The sequence below is a fragment of the Saimiri boliviensis genome, chromosome 1, assembly GCF_048565385.1.
Source record: "Saimiri boliviensis isolate mSaiBol1 chromosome 1, mSaiBol1.pri, whole genome shotgun sequence".
Classification (NCBI taxonomy): Eukaryota; Metazoa; Chordata; class Mammalia; order Primates; family Cebidae; genus Saimiri; species Saimiri boliviensis.
The window spans coordinates 235,719,155-235,742,739 of NC_133449.1; positions in this window are offsets into that span (position 1 = coordinate 235,719,155).

A 23,585-nucleotide genomic window follows, 5' to 3' on the forward strand; every position below is an offset into this window, starting at 1 on the left:
CATGGAGAGACAGATGGTACACACGTTACATGCAGAAACAAGCTTTGTAATTGGCCTTAGAGGTCCAATTTTGCTCAGTTACCTACGTCCCTTAACTGCACCCTCATTCTTGATACTCCAACACACATATGTGAGAGGCCAAACGCCCAACTCTCCCGTCTCTCCTGCCCCATAGTCCGCTGTAGGAACCTCCCTTTCCTTCCAATTGCTTGACTTAAGATTTCTCTTCTTTCCTGCCCTTTCTTTGGCCCAGATCCCCACCTCCTCTGGCTTTGTATATCCTTCAGCTGGTCCAGCATGAGCTCTGGAGGCTAAGGTAGGGAAGAACGTTGCCTTACAGCTGTTCTCGGTCCCCACCCAGCCCTAATATTAGTCTTGGCAGCATTCATCCTATTTCCTCACATTTGTCCCAGACTCCTCTCTTCACATCTCAGCTCTAGAAATGAAATGCTTAGGTCTACAAGAGCTGTACATAGATCTTCTGTCCCAGATAGTCCCAAAGAAAAATTGGGGATAGGGGAAATGTCTTCCCTCCTTCTCTGTAATAGCTACATGAAATAGCAAAAGAGGGGAGTGCCGGGTGGAGCCTTTTGCCTTTTCAGTCCCTGCCTCTTTCTCTGCTGTTAATGGCAATACAAACCTTTAACAGCTAAAAAAAAAAAAAAAAAAACCTTAAGGACATATGTGTGCTTTTAAAAGGTGTGTGGGGAGGTGGAAAGCCGAGTCTGAATTCTGTTCTTCACTGGAACTGAATTCTGTTCTTCACAGAGAGGAGAGAAATTCTGTTCAGAAGTTACTAAGGGCCAGGCGCTGTGGCCCAAGCCTGTAATCCCAACACTTTGATAAACTGAGATGGGCAGATCCTTGAGCCTAGGAGTTGGAGGCCAGCCTGGGCAACATGGCGAAACCGCATCTCTACAAAAAATAGAAAAATTAGCCAAGGATGGAGACATGCGCGTGTAATCTTAGCTATTTGGGAGGCTGAGGTGGGAGGATCACCTGAGCCCAAGGAGGTCGAGGCTGCAGTGAGCCGTGATCATGTCGCTACACTCCAGCCTGGGAGACAGAGTGAGATCCTGTCTCAAGAAAAGACAAGAAAAGAAATGAAAAGCAAAGAAAAGAGAGAAGAGAAAAGGAAAAGAAAATAGCTACTAAGAGTGGCGATGGAAAAGGAAGTGGGCGGGCTGGGTGACTGGGAGGCGGCTTGGAGATTCATTAGTAGGAAATTCTGACAGCCGCAACTTCTGGAACCCTCATCCCAAAGAGGTCCGTTTCCTCTCTGCTCCATTTTTTTGGTTTCCATCCAGATCTTCGCCGCAGTCTTACTGTAGTCTCTTCCCTCTTTTCTCCATGTAGGTGTGTGTTGGATGAAAGGATATATAGAGAGAGGATCCCCCACTTCATTACAGTAGTGGGAGGGGAGAGCCGGAGCAGAGGTGTCATAGAATTCCAGACATATCTTCTCCTAGAAATACTAAAATACATGCCAGATAGGTTGAGTAGTACTGTTAGGACTTTATTGAACAGAAAATCAGCCTTACTTGGTAAGCCATTGGGAATGATAAAGAAGTGGTCCAAGAATCTGAGACTTAACTTTCAGCCTTGGCTCCATCACCAAGCACTTTGGATGAATCACATCTATTTACACTTGCAGTGAAATTTATAATATCTGCCCACTTCACAAGATTGCGGGGACGTGTATGGCAGAGGTACCTGACAGCCATAATGAGGCATACTCTGAGAATGACCCTATAGTCTAAGAAGAATGAGGATTTGAAGTCCCAAGCTAAAGAATCAGGGAGTGGCCAATCCAAAGATTTGCTCCTTATCTGTGAGGGACATCCAAATCCCTGGCCTTCCCCTTAAAATGCAGGCCATATAGGGGATTGAGGCCCTTTGTTTTGTGTCAAATACAGGTTGCTAGGTGGAGGGTGCTAGTTAGAGGGTGCTAAGTGAAAATGCTATGTAAACTGCACGCTTTTTACGAACAGTAGTGTTTCTCCTGTCCACCTGCTGCTACGAGACTGCCCCTGTATCTAAGTCCTCACAGGCCACAGGACCACCCATGTTTGTAAGTCCTCATAGGCCACGAGACCGCCCCTGTATCTAAGTCCTCACAGGCCATGGGACCACCCATGTTTGTAAGTCCTCATAGGCCACGAGACCGCCCCTATATCTAAGTCTTCACAGGCCATGGGACCACTTGTGTTTGTAAGTCCTCACAGGCCATGGGACCACCCCTGTATCTAAGTCCTCACAGGCCACCAGGACCACCCATGTTTGTCAAACTTCATAGGCCACGGGACTGCCCCTGTATCTAAGTCCTCATAGGCCATGGGACCACCCATTTTTTTAAGTCTTCATAGGCCACGGGACCACCCCTGTATCTAAGTCCTCACAGGCCACAGGACCACCCATGTCTCTAAGTCCTCATAAGCCACGAGACCACCCCTGTATCTAAGTCCTCATAGGTCATGGGACTACCCATGTTTGTAAGTCCTCATAGGCCACAGGACCACCCCTGTATCTAAGTCCTCGCAGGCCATGGGGTCATCTATTAAGTCCTCATAAGCCCTGTGTCTTGTTTGTTGGCTCCAGGCCTCTTCTCGGACGTGGTGCCATCTCTATTGGAGTATGACAGGGGGCAGGTTGTAGATGATATAAAATCAGTAAATACTGATATAAAAGTTAAAAAGAAATTGTTTAGGCAGATAGTGAAGATAAGAAAATCCTCAGTAAGGTTTCCCTTTTAATAAAAAGCAGCTCCTGGCTGGGCGCAGTGGCTTATGCCTGTAATCTCAGCACTGTGGGAGACTGAGGTGGGTGGATCATGAGGTCACGAGATTGAGACCATCCTGGCCAACATGGTGAAACCCTGTCTCTACTAAAAACACAAAAATTAGCTGGGTGTGGTGGCGCATGCCTGTAGTCCCAGCTACTCAGGAGGCTGAGGCAGGAGAATCTCTTGAACCTGGGACTTGGAGGTTGCAGTAAGCTGAGGTCATGCCACTGCATTCCAGCTGCCTGGCAACAGAGTGAGACTCTGTCTCAAAAACAAAAACAAAAACAAACAAAAAGCAGCTTTCAAGACATTTCTTTTCTAACAAAAAGCAGCCTGTAAAATTGAGCTGCAAACATAGATATGCTGGAAGCTTGCACAGGTGAATGCTGGCAGCTGTGACAACAAGAAAAGGCTACCTGCGGCCCAGGCATGTTCAGCATGGCGGCTCCATCTTCCCTTTTCTTTGTCAACCATGTGTACAATAAGGAACAGACAACACAGCACAGCCAGGTGAAAAACCAATTGCATAATAAAAGATTAGGGTGGGTGGCCAGTTCCTTTGCTTGCTATATAAACGTGATGCCTGGTCCAACCAATCTTTTATCCCTATGTAAATCAGGGGCCACCTCCTCAAGTCAGTCTATAAAACCCTGTGCACTTCACCACAGGACCGGAAGACCCACTCGAGTGCCCCTTTCTCTCTGCAGGAGAGAAACTATTCTCTTTTCTCTTTCTTTCACCTATTAAACCTCTGCTCTTAAACTCACCTCCTGTGTAACCATGTCCTCAATTTCCCTGGCGTGAGACAACAAACCTCAGGTGTTTACCCAAGACAATGATACCTCTTCAATACTGCTTAGAAAGATTAGGAGAGCTGTAGAGCAGGGGAGGTGTCTGCATTATTGTCAGCATGCGAGACATAATCTGAACAGAACTTTCAGCATGAGGTAGGAGAAACTAGAAATGTAGCGTTAAGATGGAATGTAGACTTTTATTTTAAATTCCTTAAACATCTCTCTATGAAACCTTAGGGTCTTTGCAAGGGTTAATTTTATATGTCAACTTAATTGGACCAGAGGATGCCCAGATATCTCACTCAACATTCTGTCTGGGTGTGTCTGTGAGCATGTTTTCAGAAGAGATTAGCATTTGAACTGGTGAACTGAGTAAAGCAGATGGTTCTCCCAATGTGAGTAGATAGCTTTCAATCTATCAGTGGCTCAAATAGAACAACAACAACAAAAACAAAGGCAGGAAAGTTGAACTCTCTCTGCCTGTGGCAGCTGAGACATCGGTCTTCCTCTGCCCTTGGACTGGTACTTACACCGTCAGCACTCCAGGTTTTCAGGCCTTCGCACTCAGATTGGAGTTTATGTCACTGGCTTTCCCGGGTCTCCCCCTTGCAACTGGCAGATGGTGGGATGATGTCTCAGCCTTCACAGTTGAATAAGCCAAGTCCTCTTAATAAATCTCATTCTTTCATATTTTCTCTCTCTTTCTCTCTTTCTCTTCCTCTACACACACACACACACACACACACACACACACACACACACACACTGTTTTTCTGGAGAGCCCTGATTAATAGAGTAGTGATGTTGCACAGTGAGCGTGGGGCCTCTATTAGTCCGTCTACTTGGCCCGGTGATGAAGCACTGTAGTCCTCTTGCTATTTTCAGGTCCACCCCTTCCCTTAGGAGATTTACTATACTCTTTACCCAGTTCATTTTCCCCCCACAGCAGAGATCATGATTTCACGTGCCTATTAGTTAATGTTCTTCACCTACATGTGATTAGTAGCCTCTTGAGGACAGCAATTGGGTCAAATTTTTGTGTGTGTCTCTAGTGCCTAGAAAAGTGTCATGTTAACAGAAGACATTAAGTAATCATTAGAGAACTAGCTCTAGCAGATATTAAAACATTACAAAATTACAAAAATTAGGCTGGGCATGGTGTCTCACACCTGTAATCCCAGCCCTTGGGGAGGCCATGGCGGGAGGATTGCATGAGCTCAGGAGTTCGAGACCAGCCTGGGCAACCTGGCAAAACCCCATCTCTACAAAATATACAAAAATAGCCCATTGTGGTGGCATGTGCGTGTGGTCCCAGCTACTCAGGAGACTGAAGTAGGAGGATTGCTTGAGCCTAGGAGTTGGAGGTTGCAGTGAGCCAAGATCGTGCCACTGCACTCCAGCCTGGGTGACAGAGTAAGACCCTATCTCAAAAAAAAAAAAAAAAAAAATTACAGAAGTTAAACCAGTGTGGTACTGGCACAAGAATAGATAAATCAGTGGAAAATCTCTAGCCTAGAAAGAAACTAATGTAAATATGAAGACTGAGCCCAGAAGAAAGGTGGCACTTCTTTTTTTTTTTTTTTTTTTTTTTTTTTTTTTTTTTTTTTTTTCATGGAGACAGAATCTCACTCTGTCACCCAGGCTGGAGTGCATTGGTATGATCTTGGCTCACTGCAACCTCTGTCTCCAGGATTCAAATGATTCTTGTGCCTCAGTTTCCTAAGTAGCTGGGACTACAGGCATGTGCCACCATGCCCAGCTACTCTTCTGTATTTTTACTAGAGATGGGGTTTCATCATGTTCCGCAGGCTGGTCTCTAACCCCTGAGTTCAGGCAAATCAGTGAGGAGAACAGATATTGTTCAATAAATGGTGCTAGAACAACTGGCTACCCCTTGAAGGGGGAAAGCCAATTTCAGAATCTTATTCCATACATTACAACAAAATTAATTTCAGATAAATTACATGCAAAAAGTAAGACATAAAAACCGTATAAAAAGGTATGGGTAAATATTTTTAAAAGCTTGGCATGGGGAAGGTCTTCTAAAAATGACCCTAGAGGAAGAAACCACAGATTTGGCCATATAAAATAAAAATTGCTGTGCTGCAAAAACAACCAAAGTCAAAAGACAAATTGGGATACAATATTTGCTTATATATATGTAAACCAAAAATAAAATTCTAAGCTTCCTAACAATCTGAACAGACCCCTCCTTTTGGCCAAGGGCATTCCAAAATTAACCTGAAAAGCTAGTTCAGGCCGTCATGGGAAGCGGGAATCGAGCATGCCTCTTTATACCCTCCTCCCTATGGGAGTTCAGGAAAAGCCAACCAGCATTAATATCAACACAGACCTTAAGTCTGATGAGAAATATTTACAATGTATTCTCTCTGAAGCCTGCCATCTGGAAATTCGTCTGCATGATAAAACATTGGTCTCCACAACCTCTTATTGCAACCCAAATATTCCTTTCTTTTGATTCCAGGTTTTCAGATAATAACTTAATTCTTTCAACCAATTGCCAATCAGAAAATCTTTAAATCTGCCTATGACCTGGAAGCCCCCACTTTGAGTTCTCCCACTTTCCCAGATAGAACCAATGCTTATCTTCCATGTATTGACCAATGTCTTATGTCTCCCTGAAATGTACAAAAGCAAACTGTACCCCATCCACCTTGGGCACATGTTGTCAGGCCCTCTTGAGGCTGGGTCACAGGTGAAGCCTTAACCTTGGCAAGATAAACTTTCTAAATTAATTGAGACCTGTCTCAGATGCTTTTCAGTTCACACGTGACAAAGGATTAATATCCTTGGCCAACAAAAAGTTCTAATATATCAGAAAGAATCACTCCCCAAAAGAAGGTAGGTAAAAAACATGGATGGGGAAATCATAAAGAAAAAAATTCAAATATGTGTGCATTCAACCTCAATATCAATACAGACATGCACATTACAATAATGAGATTTTTATTTTTTATCATATAATGGAAAAGATTTTAAGAGAATATAGTGCTCAAAATGGACAAGAATGTGGGGAAGTAGGTACTCTCCCTGTCTTAGATAGATTGTTCACACAGAGGTAGAAACTGAGGCTAGAGTGTGGGAGAAGGGGTAGGACAGTTACAGGCAGACAGCCTCATGTCCCTAAAGAGGCTGGATGTGTTATCAGTCTTGGCCATCCCAACTGGCGATTTGATGCAAGTTCTTGATGGGTTAGGAAGTTAGACAGCAGGAGAGCAAGGGAGAAACAGATCCGAGGGAGTGCTTGTCATTTCTGATGCCATTGCATCTAAGTTTTGCCTCATAATTCTTCCTTGCTCAGCTTTTTATTTTTATAGAGCATCTCAAGAATCAGCTCTTAAAACCCAGCACACATTTACCTGGCTTCTTTTTAAAATTGCATTCACTTTCAACATTCTCTCAGGGAACTCAGTGCAGTAGCAGATGCAAGCTGGGCTGGCATTTCTGTACCATGTGTTCAGCAAAGCCACCCCTGAATGGAAAGAGCAGGTTAACAGTGAGAGCACGAATCAAAGTTTATCAGCTGTGGGGTTTCAGGCAAATTGTTCAATCATTCTCAGATTGTTTTCTGTATGTCTGTATTTCTATAAGTAGGAATAATAACACTAACTTCACAGTGTTGTGGGGTTTAAGTAAAATTGTGTATGTAAAATCCTGAGAATTAGTATGTGTTTAATAAAGGTAGGTTTCCTTCCTTTTTGAGAAAAACCAGCCATGGGACTACTTATCCTACAGGTGTCATTCTACAGTTCTTGTGTGGTCTCCACTCCAAACAGGCTCTAAGGCCTCACACTGTCTGAGGCTCTTGCTAACCCAGGATAAAGGGTTCTTGGCTAAAAAAGTTGAGCTGCTTCCTATTTTGTTGGCCTCCAGACTGAGAGGAAAGCTCTGGCTTAGGGTAAAACACTGCTGGGTGGAATCCAGAATGACCTCCCTCCAGCTCCCCAGCTGTACAGGCTAATGTGCTGTGGCTTGCATGAAAATTGGAGAGTATGTAACCCCATCTGGTGAGGAAATGGAGAACAAAAGATGGGCAAATAGGAGCCAAAAAGAGCCGCCTAAAACATTTTTTAATCACATCAGTCTGGCAGTACCATCTCTGAGTAGCTACTAAATGCTCGTGACTGTCATAATTTGGGGATTACAACTGTGGCCATCATGTTAGGGACACAAAACCTAACCTTAAAAAGGTCAGGGCACAAAGGGCATACACAGAAGTGAAGGGTGGAGTTTGCAGTGTTCCATCTAACACTGAGACACATGGCAGTAAGTCAGATAGCTTCTGACTTGGCTGCTTCGCTGTTGCTACAGTCTTCCTTTTGAGAGGCAGTATGGGGAGAATGTTTTTAAAATAAAAATAGAGATAAATCAACATCAGCAAAGAAAGCTCAAGATCTTGAATTTCCCCACTGCTGTCTTCCAGTGAGGGCATCAGAATCACCTGCAGAACTTGGTAAAAACAGATTCAGGAGCACCACAATCTTAGTTTGGGTTGCTATAACAAAGAACCATAGACACGGTGGCTTATTAAGCACAGAAGTTTAGTTCTCACTGTTCTGGAGGCTGGAAGTCTGAGATCAGGGTGCCAGTATGGTCAGGTTCTGATAAGGACGTTCTTCTGTGTTGCAGATGCCCAACTTATCCTTGTATCCATCCTTCCATGGTTGAAAGAGGTGTAGAGAGCTCTCTGGGATCATTTTTAAAAAGGTGCTAATCCCATTCATGGGGGTTCCATCATTGTGACCTAATCACCCCACAAAGGTCCTACCTCCTAATACAATCACATTTCAGAATAATATTTTACATATGTGTGTGTGTGTGTGTGTGTGTGTGTGTGTGTGTGTGTGTATAAACAGAGTCTTGCCCTGTCACTCAGGCTGGAGTGCAAAGTGATCTCTCCTCACTGCCACCTCTGCCTCCTGGGTTCAAGTGATTCTCCTGCTTCAGCCTCCTGATGGGACTACAGGTGGGTGCCACCATGCTTGGCTATTTTTTTGTATTTTTAGTAGAGACAGGGTTTTCCCATGTTGCCCTGGCTGGTCTCCAACTCCTGACCTCAGGTGACCCACCTGCCTCAGCCTCTCAAAGTGCCAGGTTAGGATTTTAACACATGAATTTTGGGCAGGGAAACAAACATTCAGTCCATTGCATCCATCCTCAGAATTTCTGAAGTGAGACCTGAGAATTTCCATTCCCAAGAAGCTCCCAGGAGATGCTGATGCTGCAGGTGCAGAGACTGCTTGAGCACTGCTGCTCTAGGTGATTTTCAGAGAAGGTCTGGCCCTGTTTCTAGGCGATCCGCTCTGAAGCCTGATTTTCCCCCCTGCCCCTACCCTTACCCAGACTATGCAGATCATTCCCCTCTAGTTTTCAAAACATCAAAGTAATTATCTCTCTTTTTTTTTTTTGGTTGTTATTCAAAAGAAGAAGGGGTTTATTAGTTGGAACAGAAATACAGATTATAACAGGGGTGCACCCAAGTCCAGATTAATAGCCTCCAACACTGGCTGAACTTTAAATAACTCTGGGAAACTGGGAAGAGGAAGAAATAAAGGGCAGAAGGAAGCAAGCCAGCCCGGGCTTCACACCCAGATATTCTAATTTAATTGGTTTGGGGTTGGGTCCTAGCAGGAATAAACTTTAAAATCTCCCCATGTGACTCTAATTTGCAACCAGGGCTGAGAACTGCTGGTCTAGATCACTGTCTTAGTCCATTCTTGTGTTGCTATAAAGAAATACATGAGGCCTGGCGTGGTGGCTTACATCTGTAATTCTGGTGCTTTTGGAAGGCCAAGGCAGGAGGATCACTTGAGGTCAGGAGTTTGAAACCAGCCTGGCCAACATGGCAAAACCCTATCTTTACTAAAAATACAAAAATTAGCCAGGTTTTGTGGTGCATGCCTGTGTTCCCAGCTACTTGGAAGGCTGAGGCAGGAGAATTGCTTGAACCTGGGAGTTGAAGGCTGCAGTGAGCTGAGATCATGATACTGCACTCCAGCCTGGGCAACAGAGTGAGACTTTGTCTCAGAAAACAAACAAACAAATACATGAGGCTGGATAATTTATAAAAAGAGGTTTAATTGGCCCACAGTTTTGCAGGCTGTACATGAAGCATGGAGCGGGCATTTGCTCCTGGTGAGGGCCTCCGGAGGCTTACAATCATGGCAGAAGGCAAAAGGAGAGCCAGAGCATCATATGATGAGATAGAAAAAGAGAAAACGAGAAAAAGAGAGAAGGAGTAAGTGCTACACTGTTTTTTTTTCTTTCTTATTAAAATATGTTTTTCTTTTTTCTTTTGCCCACACTCTTTTAAACAACCAGACCTTGCATGAACTGAGCAAGAACTCACTCGTCACCAAGAGGATGGTGTCAAGCCATTCATATGGGATCTGCCCCCATGACCCAAACACCTCTCGCCAGGCCCTACCTCCAACACTGGGGATCACATTTCAACATGAGATTTGGAGAGGACAAACATCCAAACCATATCAATCACTGATTCTCAAATTTGGCTGTACATGGGAAGCACTTGAGTTAAAAAAAAAAAATACTGATGTTCTGCTTCTACTTCAGAGAATCTGATTTCATTATAATGGATGCATTCTGGGCATGTAGAGCTTTTTATTTTTTAATTTTTATTTATTTATTTATTTTTTTGAGATGGAGTTTTGCTCTGTCACCCAGGCTGGAGTACAGCGGCACAATCTCAGCTCACTGCAACCATCTTCCTCCTGGGTTCAAGCAATTCTCCTGCCTCAGCCTCTAGAATAGCTGAGATTACAAGCAAATGCCACTGTACTCAGCAAGCTTTTGTATCTTCAGTAGAAATGGGATTTCATCATGTTGGCCAGGCTGGTCTCAAACTCCTGACCTCAGGTGATCTGCCCACCTCAGCCTCCCAAAGTGCTGGAATTACAGGTGTGAGCCACCGCACCCAGCCACATCTAGAGCTTTTACATCTCCCCAGATGACTCTGATATGTCTAACATGCAGACAAGTTTGAGAACCACTATTCTAGATTTAACAAGTCAGGTTGGTAGCTTGGTTCCCTTTCCTCCCAACCCCCTAGATGCACTGTACAATTGTGGTTCTCAAAGTGCGGTCCCTGGACCAGCATCAGTATCATCTAGGAAATTTTTAGAAATGCTATTCTCAGGCCACAGCCCAGGTCCTCTACATCAGCAATTCTGAGTGTGGTGAAGTGGCATTATTTGTCTGGGGCTTGTTGCCTCACACCAAGGAAATCAAGGATGCTGACACATAAGGAGTGAGGTTCAGAGCGGAGGTTTATTAGGCAAAAGAAAGAGAAAACCTTTCTCTTCTGCAGAGAGGGGCTCCCAACCGGGTCTTCTGGTTTCATGGTGAAATGCACAGGGTTTTATAGAAGAGCTTAAGGAGATGGTGTCTGATTTACATAGGGCCCAAAAGATTGGTTGGCCCAGTTGTGCCGTTTACATAGCATGCAAAGAAGCTGGCTACCCCACCATAACATTTTATTATGCAGTTGGGTTCTCTACCTGGCCAGAGCCATGTTGCCTGTTCCTTTACTGCACACGTGATTGACAAAGAGAAGGGAAAGTGGTCCATGTTGAACATGCCTGGCCCCCAGGTAGCCTTTTCCTATTGGCACAGCTGTTGGCATTCACCCATGCAAGCTTCCAGCTTGTTTATCTATGTCTGCAGCTGCCCTTTGTTAGAAAAGAAATAATTTGGGGACTGCTTTTTATTAAAAGTGAAACCTTGCCAAGGACTCTCTTATACTAACTGCCTACATGATTTTTTTCTAGGTCCTGTATCACTGGGTTAGGTTTTGAGAATGCTGAGGTGAAGATGACATGGAACCTGCCTTCAAATAGATCACACTCTATCAGAGAGGATAGATGAGCAAGTGTTAATGTCACCCCCAAGGGGTTTACCTTGCCCGCTGCCTAGACAAAGCCAATTCCTTAAGACAGGGGAATTGCAATAGAGAAAGAGTAATTCATATAGAGGCAGCTGGGCAGGAGACAGAGTTTTATTATTACTCAAATCACTTTCCTGGAGCATTCGGGGAGCAGAGTTTTTAAGGATAACTTGGTGGGTGGGAGGAAGCCAGTGAGCCAGGAGTGCTGATTCATCAGAGATAGATCACAGGGAGTTGGAGCTGTCTTCTTTGGCTCAGTCAGTTCCTGGGTGGGGGCCACAAGATCAGATGACCGTATTTATTGATCTCTGTGGGGCCAGCTGATCCATCAAGTGCAGGGTTTGCAAAATATCTCAAGCACTGATCTTAGGAGCAGTTTAGGGAGGGCCAGAATCTTGTAGCCTCCAGCTGCACGACTCTAAAACTATAATTTCTAATCTTGTGGTTAATGTTAGTCCACAAAGGCAATCAAGTCCCTAGCCCTTCCCCAAAGCAGAAGAAGACCTCCTTCTGCTTTGGGGAAGGGCTACTACCAACTTTGATAAATTTCTCCGAAAGTTATTTCAACCTATGCCCAAGAATGAACAAGGATAGCTTGGAGGTTAGAAGCAAGATGGAATTGGTTTAATAAGATCTCTTTCACTGTCTCAGTCATAACTGTGCAAAGACAGTTTCATTAATATACTTTCACACTGGGTGCTGACTGCTGTGTGAACGAGGTGCAGTGGAATTCAGAGCAGGTGGAGGTGAGGTGGTAGGCAAGGCTTTCTGGAAGCAGACAGTAGGGCTGAATTTTGGAAGGAAAATAAGTTGTTCAGCAGTCAAAGTATGCAGAGGGTTTTTCAGGCAAGGGCCCAGAGGAGGGAGGCAGTACGTCTAGTGTTGTGAGCTATTGGTAGTTCAATATTGCAAATAGGTAGATCATGAAGTGCAAAGTAGCAGGAGATGCAGTTGTAGGGTCAGGCAGAGTGGAGGCCCTTTTTATGCTAAGTTTAAGGAACTTGAAGTTTAGCAATTGAATTTAGTAATCAGACCTAAATGATCACCCAAATCACCTGGGGAACTTCCACAAAAATACAAAACAAACAAACAAAAACAACAAAGCAAAATAAATTCCTGAGCCCCCCCTTTAGAGATTCTAATTCAGTAGGTCTGTGGTGAGCCTAGCCTGGTGGTGATATGTGCATCCCAGTGGCTTGGGGAACGCTGATCAGTGAAAAGAGGCTATGGAAATTGAAGCAGCTAGGGAGATAAATATTCCAAAGGCAAAATGGAGATTAGTCTACCGGATTGTAGGATAACTGGGTCTCTTCTATTCATTTTAAAAGGAATGTTTAGAGCTTAGAAAGGGCAAAAAGATATTGGCTTTTGTGTCACCTTTATTCAATGATTGATGTTACAGAAAATTTGCTGGTGAGCATTGGGGCAGTAAGATGTTACCAATACTTTTCTGGGTTTGTTGGGAGCCCCACCCAGGTTCAGAGTTTATTTTGCATAAGATTCATCTCAAGTAGTAACAATAATGGCAAGAAATAAAGCATAATAATATTTGTTGTTACAGCAAGTACTTTTAACATTTGTTTCTCCTAAAAATTTGATAATAATACATGTTTAATTTACTTTGCACATAAAATAAAACTAACAGGCATGAATTCTTCTGAGTGAAGACAAGACTGGTCAAGGTTGAATTACATCAACTAATAGTGAATGTCTTCTACAAATAAGCAAATCAGCAAAGGAGCTTAAAGTAGAGCAAATCCTTGGGCCAGAAATAATGATTTGCTGAAAGTTCTGCTAGAAAGCACTGGTTTTTGAAGCACAGACTTGAATTGCCTTGGGAAAGAGTCAGTTGTAGATTTTTCCAGGTGTTTTTTTCTGGAACCATACAGTTGGTATATGAACTTCCACTCATTATGAAAATATGAAACACAGTCTAGGTAACATAGTGAGACATGTGCCAGCTTTTCTTTTTTGTAAGAAAAAGAAAAGAAAATTAGTTGAGTATGATGGCACATGCCTGTAGTCCCACCTACTTTTTGGCTGAAGTGGGAGGATTGCTTGAGCTCAGGAATTTGAGGCTGCAGTGATATACGATCATGCCACTGCACCCTAACCCTATCATTAAAAAAATTTTTTTAAACACATAAAAGTAGTTACCCCCAAGTTATGTTTCATTATGTTGTGGGGTGATTTATAGAAAATATGTAAGTTGTCATGGACACTCATTTATTACCCCCCCCCTTTTTTTTTTTTTTGAGACAGGGTGTTGCTCTGTCACCCAGGCTGGAGTGCAGTGGTGCCATCTCAGCTCACTGCATCCTCTGCCTCCTGGTGATTCTCATGCCTCAGCATCCCAAGCAGCTGGGAATACAGTGTGTGCCACTGTGCCCAGCCTCATTATTAAACTTTGTATGTCATGATGTGGCAAACTGTATTTTTCAAAGATGGCAGTACTCACCTCTCCCACGCAATTTTCACATGGTGACTTGAAGATTCCTCCCATTCAGAGTTGGGTCTATGTTCCTTTTATGTGTTAAATTGTGTTTCCCCAAAAATTCCTATGTTGAAGTTCTAACCTACAGTACCTTAGAATGTGAACTTAACCAGAGACGGGGTCTTTACAGAGTTAATCAAGTAAAATAAATTCATTGGGGTGGGCCCTCATGGAGTATCACTGGTGTCCTTTTAAAAATGGGAAAAACGAACACAGACACACAGAGAGGGAAGATGATGTGAGGAGACAGAGAGAGAAGAGAGGAGAGCAGGGAGAGGACTGGAGCAGATCCTTCCTTACAACCCTCAGAAGGAACCAACCCTACAACCCCTTGATTTTGGACTTCCAGCCTCCAGAACTATGCGACAATACATTTCTCTTATTCAGGCCACCTAGTCTGCAGTACTTCGTCATGGCAGCCATAGCAAACGAATAAATTTCCCTCCTTTCAAATCTGTGTAGCTTGTAATTACTGTGGAAATGACATTATGTGACTTCGTAGGCTAGATCATAAAAGGCAATACACCTTCCACGGATTCTCTTGGGAGACTGGTCTGTGAGGAAGCCCAGACCACCTGAGAAGTTCACACGGTGTTCTAGCTGATAATCCCAGCTGACAGCTAGCACTGACTGGTAGAGATATAAACTAAGACACCTTTTACCTTTTGATTCCCTTTGTGAATTCCTGACTCACAAAAGCTGTTAGCATAATGAAATTATTATTTTAAGCCACTAAGTTTGGGGATAATTACATAATAGTTTGTAACATGTCTTTAAGATTATTTTTATTTATGGTTATTCGGGCCTTTGCCCAAATTGTTCCTCCTGCTTGGAATCCTTTTCTCTCAGATATCCAGCAGTAGCAATATTCTAGTCTTTGCTCACTATTTAAAATGTCCACACACTTGTCCTTTCCATGCTGCCCCGCCACTACCACCTCCAGCCCACCTTAGCTGTTCTATGTTTTTCCACACAGCAGATATTACCTTTTAACATATGATATCATTACTTAATTAAGGTATTCAGTTTACTTATTTCTTATGGTCTTTCTCCTGCTAAACATGTAAAGCTTTTTAGGGTGAAGATTTTTGTTCGTTTGTTTACTGTTGTATCCCAAGCATCTAGAACAGTACCTGCCCCATAGCAGACATTCCATAAAATAAATATTTGCTAAATAAATGAATGAGAAGAATTTTAACTCTGAGAAATTAGAAAGTCACTGTAGACGCTATAACTTTTTGGATTTTTTTTTTTTTTTTTTAAGAGACAGGGGTCTCACTATGTTGCCTAGGCTGGCCATGCACTCCTGAGCTCAAGCGATCCTCATGCCTCAGCCTCCCAAAGTGCTGGAGTTACAGATGTGACTACTGCACCCTGTCTGTATCACTTTATTTCAGTGAATGACATTTTGCAAACTGGTATCCCATACTAAAATAAATTTGGAAAATATTACGTCATACGTATAGTCCTCTGAAAAAGTCACAATGTACAAAATAAACCTAAACATTTCAAAGCGCTGCAGTAAAGTCAACCGCTTTCTTGATGTACCTCATCTTTTCCAAAATTTCTGTGGCCAGGTTTTTCCACGGCACACTGATTACCACAGCAGTGGTGGATGGAGCAGGGAAGACACTGAGGCCCTAAGGATAGGTGAGAGAGGGTATGAAAGCAATGGGGACCAACAGATGTTGGCGGGTAGCAGAGAAAAGGGAACACTTATACACTGTTGGCGGAAATGTAAATTAGTTCAACTCCTGTGGAGAACAGTTAGGCGATTTCTCAAAGAATTCAAAACACAATTACCATTCAGCCCAGCAGCCTCATTACTGCATGTATATCCAAAGGAAAAGAAATCATTCCATCAGAAAGACACCTGCCCTTGTACATTCATCACAGCACTATTCACCATAGCAGACATGGACTCAACCTCGGTACCCATCAGCGGTGGATTGGATAAAGAAAATGTGGTACATACATACTGTGGGATACTACACAGCCATAAACAAGAATGAAATCATGTCCTCTGCAGCAACATGGATGCAGCTGGAGGTCACTATCTTAAATGAATTAATGCAGAAACAGAAATCCAAATACCACATGGTCTCACTTATAAGTGGGAGCAAAACACTGGGTACACAGAGACACAAAGATGAGAACAATAGACACACTGAGGACTCCAAACTTAGGGAGGGGGGCAAGGGTTGGAAAACCACCTGTTAGGTACCACGTTCACTATTTGGGTGATCGGTTCAACAGAAGCACAAACCTCAGTATTGTGCAATATACTCATGTAGCAAACCTGCAAACGTGCTCCCTGAATCTAAAATAAATAAAAGAGAAGCCTTCAAACTTCTTTATTATAACCCACACTAAGAGATTATTTTGCTTATTTTTAATTATTATTTTTTGCAGAAATGGGGTCTTCCTATGTTGGTATCAAACTTCTGGGCTCAAGCAAACCAAGAGATCATTTTACATAGAAACTCAGTATACATACACATGCATAAAAATATAAAAATAAAAACCGAAAGTTTTCACAAACTACTCTAAGCATTATTATGTGCTGTGCGTGATGTTTTCTATTCTATTCTATTCCATTCTAACCCATCCCATTCTGTTCTGTTTTATTCTTTCTCAGTTGTGGTCAAAACACACTAAATCAATTTCATGAGCCAGAATTTTGTCTTTTCCTGCTGCTTTTGGGAGAGTTCCTCGAACTCTTCAAACCCAATCCACTCTTCAGTTGTATCTATTCTGCTTATTTGTTTTTTAAAAATTAAGTTGTTGTGGCTCCAGATGAGGGTTTTTTTTTTTTTTAAAGAAATTCTGAAAAGGAAAAAAATTGTTGTGGGTACATAGTAGGTGTATATATTTATGGGGTACATGAGATGTTTTGATACAGGCAAGCAATGCATAATCATATCATGGAGAATGAGGTATCCTTCCTTTCAAGCTTTTATCTTTTGTGTTACTAATAATTCAATCACGCTCTTCAAGTTATTTTTAAAAATGTACAATTAATTATTATTGACAATAGTCACACTGTTGTGCTACATTGTGCTATTTATTCCATCTATGTGTCCTTTATTTTATTACTTTCTTCATACTTAATGTTTCCACTAGGTTGAAAACAATTATTTCTTTCTCTTGCTTAATGTTACTAATAAGTTCTCCTCCCTACTTGATATATATATGACGCTTGCTTTAAATTCTTGATGTCTGTTCCAATAATTATGCTTCAAATGACATGAACTGTTCCATCTGTAGTCTTTCTTTTATACTAATTGTGCTCCTCAGCTGTCTCAACTCAGCACTTTGGAAATTGCTCAGGCTGAAAAATTTGGAAAACATAGAAAAACACAATATAAATAACAAAATAAAAACCACACACAATTTCACCATCCTGAGAGTTAACCAACTGACATTTTATTGTATTTTCTTCCAGTCCTTCTATTTACAGTAAATTATTGAGAAAATACTGTATGTAATTTTCTATCTGAACCTTTCTCTCAAGTTTAAGATTTTATCAAGTTATTAAAATTGTTCACAGACCTTGCTTTAATGATTGCAAAATATTCCATCATAAGAATAATATATTTTATCCTGAGCTTTAGAATGTTTCTTTCTTTCTTTCTTTCTTTTTTTCTTTTTTTTTTTTTTTTTTTTTGCTTCTTAAAAAAATAGCTGCAACAAATATTTTGTAAATAAATATGTGCTCATATTTCTGGTTATTTCCATACGATAGAATCTTAGAGTGAATGGATTCAAGGGAACAGACAGTAAGATCCAAGCTCTGTTTTGTCAAATTGTTTTTTGAAAGGTTTGTGTGACTTTACAGCTCCACAGGCAGTGATATAATTGAGTTCCTACTATCATGTTCATCATCCTCATGGAATTTGCCAATTTGATAGAGTTTTCTCTTTCCCATTTTGCATGTCTCTGATTAGTAGTGATCATTCATTATTTGTATTTACTTTTCTGTAAATTTTGGATTCAGGCCATTCCCAGTTTTTTCGGCTCTGAAAGGCTAGCCAACCAAAGCTTTCTAGTGAAGGTGCTCACACGTGCCTCTAGTGGAAGCTATTGAGAATGCCTTCTGCAAAAGGGTCTATGTACTTGACTGCAACCTATGACTTGCAGCCTGGTGTCAGACGGTGACATCAGTGTAGATGATGAGGTTTCAGTGTGTTATAACAGAGAAGTGATAGTTCAGTCTCAGTTTAAGCCTGGACATCAGCCAATAAAAAGTGTGTGTGATAGAAAAGGGTGGTCACCAAATATATTTTAAATACACACACAAAATTATAACTTCAACTTATGACAAGGCTTTCTCATGGCTTCATAAGCAATCTTGTCTTTTTAAGTATGACTTGTAGACAGCTGCATATTTAGAACCACTTTAGAGAGCCCTGTCCTTCCCAAGCAGAGAGATTTGTCTGCACAGCCAGCCTCTGGGTGAACTGCAAATGCAAAATAAATAAATGCACTTCTAGAATAGCAATATTGTTTTTTGGTTCTTCTTATAACTAAAAATACTAAGTGTATTTCCAGGAAATTATTAGACAATGTAAATAAATGCCAGAAAATTATGGAGCTGCAAAGATGTACTCTGGAGAGTCTGGTGTGGAAGGTAGCCCCCAACAAGAGGAGTTCTCTCTGGAATGAAAATATATGTATTTCTCAGTTAAGTTCATGGTAAAAAAGATACTTTTTGAGCTTTTGGCTTTGGGGTACAAAATCTAAACATGTGCCACTGCAAACCACTGAGATGCGGAGCTAAGTAAGTTTGTGTGTGGGTGTGTTAGGGTGTCCAGGGTACAATGTGATGAAAATTCCTGAGTCCGTGTAAATAATTTTGGTGTTATAAAACACAGATTTGACCTTCTGCTGACATTCTGAATTCTTGACATCTGAGTACTGCTCAGGTAATGAAATCCTTTTTTAAAGGAATTGTTGTGCAAGCACAAGCTGCTTAGTGGGACACTAAAATATCTTCTTCACAAGGGAATCTCCCCTCCCAACCACACTCTCTATAAAAGACCCATGAGTGGAACCTTGATTAAGGCAGTATCAACAGATGCCCGGGTTAAAATGAACCTATTCTTGGGAAAGGCACCAAACACCATCAGCCAGTAGCAGCTTGCCTTGGGCTTATTTTCAGTAAAAACTGGCCTGAAGTAAGTTCTGGCCAACTTACCATGTAAGAATTGGCCTGAAGAAGCAGGGTGGGGGTGGAAAGAGCCTGGCCCATGGCGTCCTGCTTTGGGAGAGGCCGCCGATCTGGACAGAAGGATGGAAGGCTCTGCTCTGTCATGGCTGCCTCCATGAGGCTTAGTAGCAACACCCAGAACCTGTTTCCTCAGCCATCATACGGAGGTACCCAACTCACCGGTGGTTGAAATTAGCTTAGCATGTGGGAATCAGCATGAGTGGTAGGTAATGTTCACCACAGAAGAATGCTAAAGTGGAGCACCCTACACCGCCAGAGAAAAATTTTAGGTCATTCTGGGGCTCCTAAGGATCAGGACAGGTAAGGAAGGGGGCTAAGGGTGTAAAAGCATGGGGTGGGAGTGGGGAAGATCACAGTCTTGTCCAGAACTAATTCTGGAGGAGTCTCGACTCATGCCTTTTTACTGAAGGTGATGTTCATTGTCTGAGTCTGAAAGTCTCAAAATTGGGAACATGTTGAGGTTTCAAATCCAGAAGGGTGAGTCCCCCTTATGCTGCACACAGCAGAAACCTTCCCTGTCACTTCACCGGTGTGTATGCGCTGTTAGAACAATGGGCTTCCTTTGAGGCTTTCTGGGGTGAAAAAGATACAGGAAAATGAATATATCAAACATTTTATCAGTGTTTACTGCATGCAGAGTAGACAAAGAGCTGGGTGGAGGTTCAAAAACTAACAGAAAAAAGAGGAAGTAACCCAAATGTCCACCAGTGGACGGATGGATAAACAAAATGTGACATATACATTCAATGGAACGTTATTCAGTGGTAAAAAGAAGACACTTTGATACATGCTTCCATACTGATGATCTTTAAAGACATTATTCTAAGAGAACTAAATCAGACACAATGGATAAATGTGATTATGATTCCACTCAGATGATGTACCTAGAGTAGATAATTGCATAGAGACAGAAAGTAGAATAGTGGTTGCCAGTGGCTCGCAAAAGGTGAGGGGGAATAGAAGGATGGTTGGGGAAGTGGGCAGTTACTTTTTAATGGGTACAAAATTTCAGTTTGGGATAGTGGAAAAGTTCTGAAAATTGATAGTGGTAACAGCTGCACAACAATGTGACTGTACATAGTGCCTCTGAACTGTTCACTTAAGATGGCTTAAATGGTAAATTATGTATATTTTGCAACCCTACCAGCCCCTACCGCTACCTCAGTAAACAAAAAACAACTCAGATCCCAGGTTTTGGCTTCCAGACGCTTGAGTTTAACAGTAGTGGAAATGCATGCAGCCCCAGGGAAGGACAGCGAGGGCTGAAAGGGCCCTGGGCAGCGACTTCAGGCATCCCTCCTCTTTGCGGGGCGCTCAAGAGGCACTCATCATTGGGCAGAATAAGTACCTACCTGGCTACACACGGGACGGAGCACCCTCAGACCAGGGGGACTCGCGTTTTCTTCTCTTTACAGGACTCAGATTGACAGGCACAGACAGAATCTCAATACAGGCTTCTGGAATGACTCCTCGCAGGAGGGATGGGGCGCCGGGGGAACAGCCGGGGTTGAAAACACGTTCATGTTCACGATCACGGGTAAAGTCGTGGGATGCACAAGGAATAGCCTAGGTTCCTGCCCCGGGAGTCTGCGCCCCCCAGGTCTCTGCCAGCCCTTATCTGCCGAAGGAGGTCCCTGGGCCTGGGGCGCTCACGGTCAGGGGTCTCCCGAGGGTCGCACTGCCTCCCCGGCTCCCACCGAGCGTAATCCCCGTGACCCCCGCGCGGGGGCTCCTTGGAGCGCCCAAACCGCTAGCGGGGTTGGGGGGAGGGAGAGCCGAAGCCTGCAATCCAAGGACCTGCCTCCACGCCCGCCCAGTCCCGGCGGTCCGCAGCCAGTGGGAGAGACGCCCGGGAGCCAGCCGCCCACACTCGAAAAAGGCAGCCTGCTGGGCGAATTCCCCGCAGCAGCCGAGCTCCCTGGGAGTTCCCGGCCCGGATGCGAGGGCCCGCAGGTCGCCGCGCCGCCGCCAGGGGGCAGCTCTGCCCCGCGCAGGCACCACCGCGACCCGCGCCCCTCCACTTTCCGCGTGCACGCGAGCGCGGTGCGCGGGAGAGGGGTCGCCGCGTTGCTTCCCCGGCTCCCCGGTGGGAAAGGTTTTCGTCCCACGCACCAGCTCCGGGGTGAGGAGCGGGAGGAGAGTTACCAGTCGCGGCCGAAAGCTGGAAGCGCAGTAGAGAGGGAGGCCCGGGGTGGGGGACGACGGGGGAGACCAGGGGGACGTGGGAGACGTGAATCGCCTGGGTTTCTGTGTCCCAGGAACTTCGCGAGCGCGGAGCTGAAAGTTGCCTTCAAACATCTAGCTAATTAAGCAAACAAAACAAGTGGTCACATCCAAAGGTGGGGCTTCAGTAAAGCTCATCCAAATCTTGGTGGCTGTTCTCCGACTCTGCAGCGGTCCCTCTGGGCTGATCTTCAACTCTGACCTTCAGTAAATCCTAACACTTTCCCCGGAGTGGCCCGGTGATAATTCGCCACGTTTTGCAAACGTTTCCGGGGAAGAGTCTCTTAACCCTTTGGGGAAGAACTTGAGGACAAAGTTACGAACGAATGCAGTCTGTCTTCCGCTCCATGAACGGAATGAAGTCTGTAACCGGTCGCCTGAAGTAATTAATGGTCTGCGAAGAAATTTTTCCTGTTTCATCTCTGAATACTTCGTCACATACCGACCCTCAGTGCTGCGAAAGTCATGGTGTTTATTTAGATATCGACTGAGTACTTGTAAAACTTAAACTTTTCAATGTAAAAGTGAACTCCTTCGTAAGGACTCCTGGCTGCATCAACAAAGCAATGTGACGCCTGATTAATAGTGCTGATTAATGTTGGCTCAGGTTAGTGCTCAGCCTATTACAGTAATTAAATGGTTCAGCCATATATCAAACGAAAGTCAATGAAAAATTATTTATTTAGAACGTCGAGGCATTCTCATAGATCGTTCAAAGACCTATGATAGCCTTTATGGGTCATTTGTAAGAGTAACTGCTGGTAGCAGTCCTCAGCACCAAAAAACTCGAATTTGAAATAGGTCTTAGATGGAGGAACAGTTTATTTTTGAAGCTCTGTGATTGATAGTGCTAGTAATGACACACTTCAAAATGCGAAAAGTATTTGGTCAATAAAAAGATATACACAGGGGCAGCTGATGGCTGTTCCTATAGAACGCCATTGAATTTTGATTCTTAGTTCTTGTCAAGAGGTCATTTTAATCAGAAAGTTAAGCTTTTAGGGCAAGCTCCCCTCTTTGAAATAGAAGCATTCTAGGAAATGCACCAATCCAGAAGGTATGACTAAGTCAATATGAATTCCACAACTATTAGGATTTTTCCACGAACCAAAATAGCTCGTTTGAGTTGGTGATAAAGATAGGTATCTTTTTAAAAAAGCATCATATTTTAATTAGTTCCACTATCTTGTCACCTGAGAAAACTGAATTAAGCGGAATATGAATCTCATTATTTTTTTTCATTTCACCAGAAAGTATTAAGAGCAATGGATTTTCCAAAAACACATTTATCTTAAAGTTCACTATCATTAGTTTCTATTAATAAGCCTGTCTGAGTAAAATATTTATGTTATGTAATGTAAGTATTTTGAGATTACTATGAAGTGCTGACTAGAGTGTTCCTCCTACTGAGAACTATTTAGTCTCATTATGAGCAAACCGTATTTTATTTATTTATTTATTTACTTATTTATTTATTTGAGGCGGAGCTTCGCTCCTGTTGCCCAGGCTGGAGTGCAGTGCAGTGGCGCGGTCTCCGCTCACTGTAACCTCCAAATCCCGGGTTCAAGAGATTCTCCTGCCTCAGCCTCCTGAGTAGATGGGATTACAGGCGCCGCCCGCTAGGTTTTTGTAGGTTTAGTAGAGACAGGGTTTCACCATGTTGGCCAGGCTGGTCGAACTTTTTTGAGTAGTTCATAGGTGCAGTTTTTGTGCATGTATTTGGGTTTTCACTAAAATTTTCTATTTCTTCTCCGAATTCAATCGTTACATTCTTAATTCCCATGACATTTGTCAGATCTTCTCATTAGAGTGGCTTAGTTTAACTGTCAAGCCTCTAGGGCATTCAGTTGCAGATAAGTGACTAAAACGCCAGCCGCACAGCATTTTTATTAACTGATGGCGGAAAACAAACGTCTTTGGACTAAAGCCGAAGAGAACGAGTTAAAGGGTCAAAAAACAATTATTAACGTGCTTAAAATGGGGAGCCACTCTCCCAATCTGAGGGAGCTGGGACACCCCCAACAGAGCTCAAAGCGTCACCCAGGGATCACCTCAGAGGATGGGGTGGTTGTCCCCCAGCTGGACGGCTCCTACAGGCCGTGGAGGGGTCAGACAAGAGCGTTGCGGGTGTGCTTCTG